We start from the raw sequence: 15,000 nt of genomic DNA on the forward strand, positions 1-15,000 counted from the left end.
ACTTGACCGAAATCGCTTTAATCCTTGACAAGCCCACAGTCATTACCGTATACGGCTTTCGTTTCGTGGATAGGATTTCAACCGCAAAGTAACATGATCGTATATAGTTTGACGGACAGTTTGATCACGCACAGTGATTCAGATCAACAAGATCGATTCGCGCGCTGCAATAGACCTCTTTAGTTTGTACATTTTGTTTTCCCATTTCAGACCACGTGATGTTACTCTAGGGAAAACTTTCTTTCAAATGTCGTCCTATGCACGTGAATAGGTATGCATAACTTATGAAAAAACAAAAGGAAAATTCCCTTGAGAACATCACGTGGTCTGAAATGGGAAAACAAAACGTACACGATAAAGAGGTCTATTGTAAGGTGAATTTAAGGGGGCTCAAACCAATTTCAACACTTGACAGAAACGTTCTTACACAGAAAGATTGACACTACAAGACTTAACAGCAATGTTATGGTACCATGTCAAACATCAATTATTGCTGAAAAAGATTTGGCCATTTTTGGGCCGTAAAACGTTACCGCGGCAACAGGAAAGCCCTGCAAAAACACCCCATATTTTGGCTTTAGCTGCTCATATCTCAGAAACGAACTCGGCGACCTTCACAATTTATTTCTTTACTGTAATCAACATGCCAGAATGAAATTTTCTGCAAAGTTTAAAAAAATTCTTTGGCGCAGATTCAGAGCCACCTTAACTAATAAATATTAAATAACAAATAAATTATTAAATAATAAATATTCTGCCACTATTCACTTCGATTTGAAAGAATAATTATTAAATATCATATCTTTCTTTACTCTTGGATTTTTAAGTACCTTGGTGAAGCTAATATCTCCGAGAATTTACCCTCCTAATCATGATATACAACAGAGGACAGACAACATCAACGCGGGAAGTCCATGCCGTGCTCCGGCTGTGGGTTCTTTTTCGTTGCACAGGATTATGGACATCGAAGGCCTAGGGTTTATCGTCCTTATCCGAGAAGACTAGAGAGTCTAACAATGTGCAAATGTCATTACAAAGGCATTACAAAGGCAGCAATTTCTCCTCAGTTATTTAACGACCTTGAGTGTTGGTCCGGCCGGACAACTGACAACTCGATTCGCCCGTTGCCAAGCAGCTAGTATTCCACTGATCCATTTCAATGTTCTGAGAAGTTTCTCGATGTCTGTAAATGACAGGTAAAAATGGCAAAACGCAAATTTTACCATGACGTTTGTCGCTGCCGTCAAACACGATTTTCAATTATCTGACAAGAGCTTCACAAGCGACAAACTGTAATTTTTAATTTCAGCAAGTATAAACTTCGGATATTTTCAGACAGTTGTGGTCAAGAACAAACACGACATGTTGCTACAACAAGAACCCACTGAACCAGAAAAATACTAGCATAATTACTGGCTCCGGTTATAATACACAAACTGCATCTAAGATTTTGTGGGGGCGATATTTGCTACCAATCCCTTTCAAATGTACCCAAAACTGACAGTACCATGAGAAAAGAGTACTTTGTTTCAACGGTCAAAACAGTGATGTAAGTGACGTCAAACATACCACATTCCACATAGCTTTGCGTGGGATCGGTTGCAGCATGACACTTGTCTCTTCCGGCAAAACATCAGGGTTGCCAGTTTGGCATTTTTTCGGCCAACTATTTCGAATTTGGCCTTTTTGAAATCCGTTTGGCTCGGAAAATAATAGTTAGCCGGCCAAAACGATTCTGGCCTATTTTGGCCTCTTCAAATTTTGTTGTCGCACTTTTTTTATTATTAGGTATTTTACTCATATTCAATACTCGATTGATAGTCGAATCCGATTAATCCGACTTCCATTGCGCAATCAGCACTGTTGCAACCTTGTACCCACGCTCTTCTCTCGGCCAGATCAATATTCGCCTCTTTTGTCGCGTATTTGCCGTTTTTAGCGAACGTACGGTAACATTCGCGCCATTTAGCAATTTGGCCTTTTTTACTCCAATTTCGCCAAATTTGGCTATCAGTTTGGCCGATGCTGGCAACCCTGCAAAACATCTTGCCGATTCAAACGAGGTGAAAGGATTCCGTTTGTTTGCAAAAATACGAATTCAAAGTGATAAAAACTTTTGGTGTTGATTTTACGAGCCTTCCCCCTAACAGATTTTGTTGAAGCTACTTGACCAAATGACCAAAAAAAGATAAACTAAACGAATTCAAACTGGTAAACAATGATAAGATCGACGTGTTATTGACCACCAAATTCATAATTCAAATATTAATCCTGAATCAAATTCACCTGATATTTGCTCATTGTAACAAACAGCTAATTGCTCTTCTTGGCTGTCATATTCGTTGACTTTTTTGCCACAACGATTTTCTTTAATGATGCTTAGGTGAAAGACAGTGAACCGTCTATTTCCTAACTGAAACTACATTTAGAACGAATCCCTTTGAAAACACCACTGCCAATAAATTAAAAATCTCCACATGAAGAAATCACTTGAAGACCTTTCCTTGACGATTTTAGCCATAAAAAGAATCTGCAATAACAATCTGTTCGCGCTGGAAGTGTGTTATTAATTTTCGTTAATTTTTCTTCCGTATTCTTCACAGCAAAAAACTTTATATCGTCAAAACTGGCCATTTGAGGAGAACTTCTATTTAACAAATAGATTCCATGTTGCCGTGCGTCTGTTCAGTAATAGATCACAGATGACGTCAAAATGTGGTAAGAACAAAAAAGTGGCACACGAGGCGATAGCCGAGTGTGTCACTGATGTTCTTACCACATTTTGACGTCTTCTGTGATCTATTACTGAACAGACCCACGGCAACATGGAATCTATTTGTTTTATATAATAAAGAATTAAACTTTATTCGCATAAAAGCTGATGGTGGCGTCAATCGTGCGTCTGTCCTCTAATAGATCATAGGCAAGAACCAATCAAAATGCCAGAATAACTTGGGTTATTATATAAAAACAAATAGCCTTTTTTTTCTCCCTCCAAAGTTTAGCACCATTTACATACAACTGTATTCTTTTGATAAATGCCTCACTTTGTAATAGAAAAGTTGGATGGCATATTGGAAGATGTTGGTGTTATTGTTGCCTAAGAAAAAATAACGATAAGTTACTTGTAACATCTATGTCTAGCTTGCAATTTCACAAACAAACATCTGCTGCATGTTGCCAATAAAATACAATACACTGCAAAAACCGCCAAAAATTTAATACCTGTCCACTAAGATAAGTGTCGACTAATAAATGTAGAAAAAAACTGACACATGAAAAATTAATGTTCTAGATATTCCAACCCTGATAGCATTAGGTAATTTATAATTTAAGGAACTAACGCTTGAATTTTTTCAATATTACATTCTCAATAAACTCGACAGTATATAAAATCAAATTTCGAACCAATTTTAAGGAGGAGGGGATACTTCAATTATCCTCGCGACGCCTTCTTGACGACGAACACAAGACAAAATAGCGGAAGTATGCTGTGTCTTTTAGCTCTGGATCTAAAAAATATCTGTTGATATCGCTTTTTTCAACTGCATGGAAAAACAAATATCTAATTATAGCCCTTTCCAGTGGTAAAATTATTTATTACGACTATGTCTCTGTTATGGAGAATAAGACATTTGTAAATGAAGTTTCAAGAGGCACAGGGTCTACGTTGTACAACTTTCTGCGTTGCGTGTTAAAGTAGGAGCAGCGATCGAAAATGTTTGAAAGGCATTAATCATGAAAGGTTTCATTCACAACAAAACAAGAACAAATAAAATGAGAAGTTGTGAAAATGCCACATGTGGCAATCCAAGAACGAACGGAATTGACGACCATAAGGAAAAAATATATAAAAGATACATGCAACGATTCTTTATAGTTTCGATCAGGGACAAACTATTCTCTAATGTCAAGCCACCTGCATCATCTTGTCAAACATTCGGCTTAAACATACGGTTAATATATTTTATAAAATTAAATCACCTACCACAAACAGCAAAACCGACAACTCAACCGAATTCCCTCCACGATTATCAAATCCCTCACGACTCGTCATCTGTCGGCAAGTTTGTCAATGTTGTCCATAAGATTGGACCATTATGTTAAAATTGTTCACTATGCCACTCGGACCGTGACGTCTGAAACTACGACGTCGACATTTATTGTCTAATAACTCACGATCAACTATAATGCGGTCCGGTTTTCAAATTCCGGTCAATACAAGGAAAATTCATCCAGTAGATAGTTCATAAAGCATTCTCCAAACAATAAAGCCAATTTTTCTCCTACCTTAACCACGGAAGCAGTGGGAATTTTAATGTGGTAATACGAAATTTCTCAAATTTAAACAGTGAGTAGAAAAAACTCCACTCTTCATAATTATTCACAACAGTCCAGAGAAAAACATTCAAAGGAACAGTTCACACGACAATCAGATAGTAAATTATAAACAAGTGATTGATTTTTGGCTGTTGAGTTGAGACGGGTCGAACTAGCGTTCGGGAAAATCGGAAAGACCGACAAGTCCGTTCCACGGGTACAAATTTGTCTGCGCTCAATTTGTGCATTTGACGTGAAATGGCCAGCGAGATCATGCAACCGGAAAAACGGTGTTCAATTCGTCACATGAAACGCTCAAAATTTTACAATAGAATTTTACAGTTCGTTGAGAAACCTCCCAATATAAATAATACCTATAAAAGACATCTCTTTAACACAAACTCGGACACAGGAAGGCGGACAAATCAACCAGAAGCGTTGTTGAATTCATTTTTGCTTCAACACCTGAACCGTCTATCGAACTAGCAGAGTTCTTGTTAAGAGCCGGTAACCGGTTATTTTTACCGGCTGTTCAAGTAAATGTTACCGGCTGTTTCACTGAAATATTTAACGAAATTATCCAATGAATGTTCGTCTGTTCAAAGGTGAAATTACATTGAGTTTATGAGAAAAAATTGCTTTCCCCCTCCAACCAATCCTGTGAAGATATCTGGCACATGTTATCGCTTCGAAAATATAACATTTGTTAAAGCCATCCAGCTTGATTTTGCCAACTCATCCCTCGAAACGATGTCCGCCATGTTTCCTTCCCATTCCTCCCGCGACCAGGGGAAACCCCCCATAACCATTATTAAAAAGTAAAAAGTAAAGTAAAGTAACCATATTTAACGTCGGTAACTCGTAACAGTAATTCAACTGACAAAAGTTCGACGGTGCGCTCATTTAACTCCCCCCTCTCCATCAGTGCTCCATTTTACGGGTATTTAAAGCTACTTAGCTACACGGAAAGGAAAGAAGTCGAAACAAGGATGCGAGAACCGGGGAATCGAACTCAAGACCTCTTTGCACCAAGGCCGCGTACTAACCGACTGTGCCATTCTTCCTCCTTACTAAACGTTTACAACATGGCATCCACGCGTGGAAAACGACAGAAAGGTCTTTCGGAGTTTAGTTTTCAACCAAAGCGTCAGAAAAGCGGTGGTGAGTGAAAATCAATGAAATAGCATAACCTACTTTCCTTTTGCTGGGTATTAAATTCATTTAGCAGGCGCTGGCACGCGACAGCGATCGATACGAACGTCAAGTTAAGACTTGAGCTCGCTAACCCGAGCAGGGGCAGGTAACAAAGTTACCTGCTATTTTTGGTTTTTTACCTACTGTGCAAAAACTTAGGAAGAACCCTGAACTAGACGCATGTTTTAACTATTGGAGGGTGATGTGAAGTGCTAGATTTCTACCCATGTAGAAACGTTTCCAAAAACGTAACCCTCCTTGGTCCTCCTTGTACCAGACGCCATGCTTGTTTGTTTGTTTGAAAAAGGCGCCAAGCACTTACCTTTTAAGGTAACTGATTGGACACGACATGACACGTGTTTCAAGGCGAACAAACAGTGTGTCGCCGATAGAACACAGATCATCTCAGACACACGTTTTCATTAAAAATTGTCTTAGTCGAAAGTGTCGTAATGGTCGGGAAAGTGGGAGCAGATTCAACTTTCCCGATCACCCAGACCCTGTGCGGCAGATCGCCGGAGACAAATGTTTCCGTATGTCTGCGACGTGGGCGTACACCTCTCGGCGAGCGCGTCGCACACCGATCGCAGACCGTTGCAGATCATACCAGGCTTTACTGACAGTTACTGAGGATTGTTTTAGAATCGGATTTTAAGCTAAAATTAAGTGTTAAAAAGAAAAAAAAACCTAGAAGGAGGTAGCAAAGCTTGTTGAAGGTCAAAAGAAAAACCGGTTATTTCTAACAGTGTGATTTAGACCCAAACGCCCCATATACAAAACAAGCGCCGAACGAAATCTGCGGTGACGAACATAATACAAGAAAGCACAAGCCAACGATTTTGTATCTGTTTTTGCATTTTTCTTGGATAATGAGTTCCTAGAAACACATTCTTGTAAAACAATAACATTATTTCAATTAACTGGGGAAATAGAGCTAAAAAGGCATTACCTTGATTTTTGCTCGTTCCTTACAAAGGCCTGGTAGTCAAAGTCGGCAACTCTGGTAGGGGTTTGCCGAATCGAAACGAACACAAGAAGCACAAGCACAGCTGAATCACAAACCTGTAAAATGAAGGACAATGCAAGTACATTTTATCTTCAACCCAATAAATTGATAAATTGAAGTGATTTACACTTTTTTTAGTAAAGGCAGAAGTACTCGGGCAGTCAAGTAAAAAACTGAAGCGTTGCAATGAATAAGTGAAACTTTCATTGCCCACAAGCATAAACGTACTTTTTTTTCCATTTCTGGGATGCACTGTATGCATAGCTCAATGTCGTGCCAGTTTGAAATTCAATTTATTTTCACTTTCAATTTTACTTAATAAGAGAAATTACAATTCCAGATAAGCTAGCGTTGACGCTAATTTGGAACGAAACCACACTCCATTCAAGCAAATTTGGTTGTCAAACATACCGTCCTTTTACGCTCCTTTTTTACGTAAAACAAAGCACAAAAAAAAGCTTATCAACAGAAAAATTTCCAGTCGTTGGAATATTCCTTGAAGAAATAGCGTTTCGTATTTCTTGTCTAAAATACGACACGACACGTTGTTCGAGGCGGGATCTGTTTTTAATTGCTAATGTAAATAGTTGCAAAATTGATAAACTTTATTTGCATTTTGTTGGGAAAGGAAAACGCCAATTTACAGTTCCATAATTGCGTTTTCAAGAAAAGATACTTGGGCAAATAGGTAAATTCGAAGTTGGTATTGAACTCTATTCGATCAATGACAATATGTCGAAAAAACGAGGCTCCGTTGACAAATGCCACGTGATGCCATGGAAACCAATGAAACGTCACAAGAACGGACCAAGTGCATTAAACAAAGTTAACCTGTACATTCTCAGGAGGACACAAAATGAAAGCGAGGTTTTAGATTCTCAAGCTAAGGCTCACCAATATCTGCGACTATGAAAGAAAACTCGGATACAAAAAAAACTGGTATTTCTTAACGATCTCGGCAATCAGTCTCCTTCATAAGTTGCCACCAACAAATTCCGCGCTCTTTCTTTCCGTGGAGCAAAGATTCCTAAAATTTTACGCTTAAGGATTAACACGATTCCTCGAAACAACCAGTTGTTATAGAACTGAGAGAGCTAAAATAGAGACAACTCAGCTACCTGTTAATGCTCTTCACCGCAATTCTTCATCCACGACAAGCCTTGAAAAACTAACGAACCTTTGAAGTAGTCATACGCCGAATCACCTCGTTTCCCGTACAGCCGTGTATTTGCTCGGATATCGCGTATGACTTTTTCGCGAACGCTTCAAACGTTTGAAAGTGTAACGAAATATTCAAAACAAGTCTGATATAGACTCTTCACTGGCAGGTACATCTATTATTGAAGACAAACATAAGAGCTAAATTCACCAAGCCAAAACCAACCACAATCCGAATGACTGAACACTGGCAAAGTTTGGTTCGGTTCAGGTCAATATCGCTGGCAGCAAATCCAAAGCACTGAATTCGACAAAACAATGCCATGCCTACTCCTAACGAATATTGTGTTGCTTCACGATAAATCTACCTTGATTAAGAGCACTTTATCACAACACGCGCGATGTCTCACGCGTGTGTTTGACTTCTCTTCAAAATATTCACACTCAAACAACAAAGAAACATACATGAAGAAAACTGGCTGAATTTGAGCTAGCACGAGCTCCAAACTTTGAAAGGGGTCTTGAAAGGACGAGCGGAGTTAAAGACAAGTCGAGTTGCTGAGGATTCCGCAAAGAAATCTTTCGCCGCCGTTGACAATCGCTGAGTAAAAACAAATCGTCTTAATACTCTAGATTGAGCTTGATTTATTACTGGGTTGCCTATGGCAAACCAGTCGAGGTCTTCGTTTAGTTTGTTTGTTTTCTTTTTTTTCTTTTTTTTAGTTTTTTTTTTTCCGTGTCGGTAAAAGTCTTGCCTGTCACTCCCCTGGTAAGTGGTGTCTTTGTGCATAGAGCCTTCTATGAGTATGTTCTTAGGATCGAGAGGGTAGTGGAACTGCGTAGATTTCTCTGGTGGACACAGTAGAATCATTAACTTAGCCTGCAATGGCGTCGAAAGTCATGTAACGCGAATGGCGTTTTAGTGGATCCTTAAACAAAATATACCCTTATGGAGCTCAATAATGGAAAGTCAGTTGGATAAACTAGGCAGGAAGCTTAAAAGCGACGAGTACTGGACTTCGACAACAATCTATCGCCCGTCGAGACGAAATCAAAGTGAGCTCTATTTACCTGAAGTACATGGTAATTTGACGCGATTGAGTTTCTTGTCTTCACGCACGCAATGAAATAGGAAGAGGTTTTCGTCTCTAAGAGCAAATATGTTGTTAGTTTCAATAATGTTTTCTCTGGAAAAGGATTCTGTGGTATTTTCTGCCTTTGTGAATTATAATATCATGTTGTGTATTGAATTTTCGAGCTTAAGGTTGAAATGTGATATGGGAGAAGTTTTTTAGTATTGCTCTGTAAGCAGGAAGGGTTCACAGGCCTGTTGGAAGCATGCTTGAGTTTCAACAAAATGAGCCCCAAAATCAGTGAAAACTTGTGACGCAGATGAATAATAAAGTAGCTGCTATTTCCAAAATGATGGAATTACCTGGTGATAAATAACGTCGTACGCGTCTTGGAGAGTAAATTTTGAATTTGCATAACTAAGAGTTGGGCGATTGTGATCTTTGTTTTGACTTCGCTCATTTCATTGTCAAACTTTATAACACTTGACTGAAAAAGAAACTTACAAAAACCCGGTATCTTGCCATCATTTGACACAGATGCTTCACTGTTTGGCGAGTAAACATGCCGCGGTAACTTAATCACGGCGCCCGCTGAATTCCGGCCATGTCACTTTCGATTTTGCAATTTACTTGAACGTAGCAAAAATCTCCCAAAATGTTTGTCGCTGATCGTAACTTTTTATATTCTATATTCACGGTTCAAAATTAATGTTGTTTTGATGTCGTAAATATTTTATTCTCGATCGACCGTTCGGGAAACTTCCTTCTGCTCTTTCTGAAAACTGTGTATCAATAGTTATTTGCTTTTTCATCAATATTTGTTTTGCATAAAGCAAGCTAACAAGATCTGTACCTTGCTGAGTTCGCATTTGTTAGAGTTAATAGAATTTTCGGTCCGATGCTTCTGTTTTATGAGGGGAATGTTGTCTTGGTCTCCCATCCAAACACTAACCCCGCCCGGCAGGGCTTAACTTCAGTGAACTTTAGTATTACTGAAAGCTATCAGATGCTCAGAGGGCACACTTGTGGTAAACAGAAGTTGTGGTGGAACTTGAAAATTATCAACATGTCAGCCCAGAAGCCAATGTTTCTCGCTTCTCCTTTATTTGTTGTTCTTCAGAGACTGGAATGCTGTATTTCATTACCACACAATTCAGTGCCTTCTGATTTTCTGTAGCACGTACCACAGGCAACCCAGTGTATGCTTCACAGAAGCATCTCGTTTTGGGGAGGATTAGGTAAAACAGTTACATCATATAATACATTGCATCTAATAAATACACAGCTGAGTTTGCCATTCAGTTTTTCGCTTAAGAAACAAAGTGAATGGTAAAATCTAAAATGTAATTTGCATATTCTCTCAACTCTTCCGTGCAAAAATTATTTGTAATAAATCTTTCCTAATTGATAATGCTCAATCTTGAAAGTGGTTGCGTTTCTATGAGAAACTTCTGTCGTGGATATTCTGCTTCGCCAAAGTGCCATTATTTTACATTCAGCTTTTAAGGTTAAATTATGTTAGTTGTGGATGATGTTACCAACATTGCACAACCCGAAAAACATGGATTACATGTAATCGCGCCACAGTTGCGATAGCTACGTTTCGTCGCTTCTGAAGCTTGCTTTACCAAACCGCGCAAGAACGCGAGACACACTCGCGCGAAGTTCAATACGCGCAAGGCAGGAAGAAAGCTTGTAGAAGAAACGACGTCCCCTCACGTCCCGTGCTTGGCTCTTGCAGTTCGTACTGGGATAAATAAATGACTGGTTATACTTCGACAAAAAAAACCCCGCAGTCTTGCATTTTCGTGCCAACAAACAAAAATTACGTTTGATTAGGATTCGGAACCATCGTGGCAATAATGTTAATGTTGATATCGAGATAAGCACTCTCTCGCGGTCAAAAGTGCTTCATATTCTTCTTAAGGCCATTATTACAATGGAAAGCAGATTTGTTTCGTGCTTCTCTTCCAAGCCTAAACCTATATCTCAACAATTCACCATTAACGGCAGGTGTTGATTTCCCAAATAATTAAAGCAAAAATGCCCATATGTCTATGTTTCTAGAGAATATTTTTAATGTGTTCTCAACACCTATCACTCATGCCGAGACAGTCAAAATATTGAGTGTTGTATTTACCACTGTCACTATTGAGTTGACCTAAATACCCACTCTTCGTGTATGATTTTCAACTGGTTTTCAAGCTCCTTAAATTTCACATCCGTCGTGTAAAGTTAACACAAAAATCGGATATGACAAGTCCGACTGATGTTTTCGTGCTGCACAGACCCAAAGAGATTAAATGTTGTATTACTAACAGTAGCATATTGGCACAGTGTTTTTATCACTGGGACAATCTCAATACATATATATCTTTGACCTTTAACTTTGCAGGCTATATTTAGATGGATGGTTTTATCTCACGTGCTGACAGAGTAAAACGCTGGGAATATTTAGCCTGCGTCTCTGGCAGTAGTGTTCGCGCGAGGCAAATTAACCCTTTAAGCCCCGAGGGGTTCCCCATTGACGAGTAAAATCGTCTGGCGTTAGACAGAGTAAAATCTATAAGTGCCATTTGGCACTATCGGGGCTGAAAGGGTTAAACGGGGACATAGTTTTTTCACGCTGTTAGCTTAACCCTTTAAGCCCCGAGGGGTTCCCCATTGACGAGTAAAATCGTCTGGCGTTAGACAGAGTAAAATCTATAAGTGCCATTTGGCACTATCGGGGCTGAAAGGGTTAACCAGCGGCGAAGCCGCGCGGAAAATGGGAAGGAGACCTCTCCGTCCTCCGCGCGGCTTCGCCTCTCGATTTGCCTCGCGCGAACATTATTGCCAGCTACGCAGACTAAGTTTCTGGCCTTGAATTTCTTGTCTCTATGCGTCGATCCACACTGAGGACGAATTCTCTTTTTGTCCGGGCCAATTTGAATGAATTTGTCCGACTCAACAAAAATTATTTGCACTGGCGCATCCGCACTGCTTGTTTACAGCCTGTCAACACTTCAAAAAAAAAAAAGCAACTGAAAAAATCCGAACTTGTCAATGACGCCTGTCATGAAAACAAAAGAACGTAACACGGACAAAAAAATTGTAAGGGTTCGAGGCAGGACAGTGGCTCGTTTGATAAATTTGTCAGAGTCAAATTATTGTCCTTGCAGGACAAACCATCCTCGCTGATGAAAGTTATGTGTTGCCAGGTTTTTTGGCTAAACAAACTGTTTTTTTTCCTCAATGCGGAACGACCCTATAAACTTGACCAGTATTACATAGGCTTGGTGAGTTTCTTTTGATAGAGACCCATAAAATAGAACAGTTACTATCATTTAGCCACTAAAGTCTAGTGAGTGTTGAGCTTATTAATACAGGTGCCTTGGATACAAATTTTGAGCCCATTTGTCTGGGGCACCCAATGATACGTAATCTTCGGTGAAAAATGTGTTCGGGAGAGTCAAACTGTTCTAAGAATTTAGGTTCTACGGTACCAAACAGCTATACAGAATTCTGTACTAAAACATCACCTAAAAATTTTGCAATCAGGGAAAAGTAGTCCCTTACGTTTTCGGAAGGGATATTTTTGCAATTATTGGCACTTAAAAAGGTCACCTAGCACAGCAGTTTCGTATGAGCAACTGGTTCGCTGGGAAGTTCTTAGAAGGCCACCGACAGCTAGCAATTTCTGAAATGAAGATATCATTCCCTAAAATTTCCGGCCACTTCAATTTTCAGCTAAGATCTCCGAACAGATAAAATTCTTCTACGTGATAAAAACTTCTCAGTTCTTATACATGAGAAAAGTACCTCAAAGGCTTTTGGATTATTAGACCCTTCTCCAAAATGGCGGCAACGAATTTGAATGAGTTAAACTTGAACTGAATGAAAAATTGATACCAGAAATACAAAGACCACCTTTACTTTACTAACCCTGCAAAGTTTCAGCGTATTAGGTGTTATATCAGCTGAGAAAATGTAACTTGAAATTTGACAAATTTTCAGACGTTTGTATGACTGGGGGTATACGTCATACCTGCACCTGGGAGTATACGTCATCCCCAACCATACAACCGTGTGTAAATTTTTCATTTTTCAACTCGCATTTTCTCAGCTGATATTACGCCTGATATGCCGAAACTTTGCAGGGTTACTAAAGTAACGGTGCTCTTTCTATTTCTGGTATTAGTTTGTAAATTTAACTTATTTAAATTTTCGGCCGCCATTTCGGAAAAGGTTCTATTTACTCTTTGGGTGCCCTGGATTCATAGACGTCTTTCAAAATCGCAGTCAAATAAAACTTCCTTCTGTTTTAATGCTAATAAGCCTTTCTAGCCTCACTACGATGAGCAAATTTCAAAAGAATATTTGCTTCAAAATGAGGGCAGTAGGTCTAGTTGACATAAACACAAATGATTGTAATCATGGTCACCATTTATGAAAGGGGTTTAGCTCTCAGGCAATTCCTTTAGTCGTGCCAATCATCCCTTAATTCATACTTTTATATTATCTTTTGCGCTGTGATTTCCTCTACATTCTTAAATCTACTGTAGTCCCTAACTTCTACTGGGTGGCTATCATTTTCATTGTAAACAAAAATGTAACATTGCACTTTATTAGATTTCAATTATTCATTGTTAGGTGTTCCTGATTGGTTGGGCTCCTGTAGCCAGCTGGAACACATGGCATAATAATAAAGTAACTCTTCTTCATTCATTCTTATTATATTCATGGCCGTCACAATGCATGCAACATTCAACAAAAAAACCAATTCAGAAATTTACTTTCAGCCTTTTTCATCTCTATAGCTGTTAAGTAACTAAGCCTGGGTACTCTTACAATGTAGCATAAGACTCATGTTTTCTGAGGGACTCCTTACCAATTTTTTTTTTCAATTTTAGTTACTGTATGTACTACGTAGTGTATGGGAGGCGTGGTGGCCTCATGGTTAGAGTGTTCGACTCCGGATCAAGTGGTCCAGGTTTGGGTCCTGGCCGGGGACATTGTGTTGTGTTCTTGGGCAACACACTTTACTCTCACGGTGCCTCTCTCTACCCAGATGTATAAATGGGTACCAGGGAAATGCTGGGGGTAACCCTGCCCTGGACCAGCATCCCATCCAGGGGGGAGTAGAAATACTCCTAGTTGCTTCATGCTATGGAAACCAGAGCTAAGTGCCGGCCTGATGGGCCTTCTGGCTTGTAAGCAGAGACTTTACCTTTACCTTACGTAGTGTACATGTATGTGCTGAAATGTTCCTTTGAAACACACATAATCATCGATCAATCCAATTTTTGTAAACCGGGCAAAATTCAAACCTAGCCCTTGGAGCAGGGATGGTACGGTGGGGAGAGCACTAGCCTGCCCTCCCTCCCATCCAATATGGTCAGATTCGATTCCCAGACTTGGGGTCACATGAAGGTTGCGTATGTTGGTTCTCTAAGTGCTCTGCTCCACGGGGTTATTCGCTAGGTATAACCAGTTTTCCCTTCCCCTCAAAATCCAACCACCAATTTGATATGAGTTGATTCAATTTGATTTCTTTACAGTGTCTCTAAAAACTGAACTACGGATATCGGATTTCCAGCATTCTTAATGGCTCACCAGGCACAGGCTATCAGTTCGTTTACCTGCTGTACCTGATATGGTCAAGGAAGGCGTCGGCAATAAAACCAGCTGAAGACATTTTTGCAGCTCTAAGAAAAATGGCAGACAAAAGCCGTTTTGGACTGGAATTTACCGAAGCAGAAATTGACGCTTTAGTGGAAGAGTCCTGGAGTTTTAATAAAACAATACTCTGGCTTGCAAGATATAAAATTATTATAACCAACTTGGTGATACGTGCCTCGTTGGTTATATCACTTCATATCCCGCATGCCCTCACTGGAAAAATTTCAGAAACACTTGACAGATTTGCAGCAGGAACGCACGAAGTTTGATGCGATAGAGTTATTTTCCACACTACTTTTTGGGTCAACTAAATTAATGAAAATGATCCAAATTCATGAAAAGTAACCCTGAGATCAACCATAATTTAAATATAACATGAGGTGCAGTACTCAGCAAGGCAGATCAGTTATGACAAAAAGAAACAATATAATGTATTATTGTGACCAACTTAGTAATTTAATCACATTTGATGCAAGGAACAGTTAAGATTTTGACGGCAAATTTTAACCCTCATAAAGCTATCCTTATTGAGCTTACTAACAACAATTATCTAGAATTGCCGAAACTGAGATTATTACATATCTGAGT

The 15,000-nt window shown here is 39.3% G+C and overlaps 1 protein-coding gene across 4 annotated transcripts in view; it reads right to left on the reverse strand.

The window, feature by feature from the left end:
- The window catches only part of LOC138006908 (solute carrier organic anion transporter family member 4A1-like), a 32,789-nt gene that overhangs the window by 16,331 nt on the left and 1,458 nt on the right, over positions 1-15,000 (reverse strand). For 3 of the 4 annotated variants that reach the window (XM_068853535.1, XM_068853538.1, XM_068853537.1), the window contains exon 3: positions 6,464-6,576. The gene's annotated coding sequence lies outside the window, so the exon portion shown is untranslated. Of the gene's footprint in view, positions 1-6,463; positions 6,577-7,638; positions 9,091-15,000 lie in introns of those variants that run through there. The other variant, XM_068853539.1, reaches the window with a different exon arrangement.

Source organism: Montipora foliosa, chromosome 6 (assembly GCF_036669935.1).
Source record: "Montipora foliosa isolate CH-2021 chromosome 6, ASM3666993v2, whole genome shotgun sequence".
In the NCBI taxonomy this organism is placed as follows: Eukaryota; Metazoa; Cnidaria; class Anthozoa; order Scleractinia; family Acroporidae; genus Montipora; species Montipora foliosa.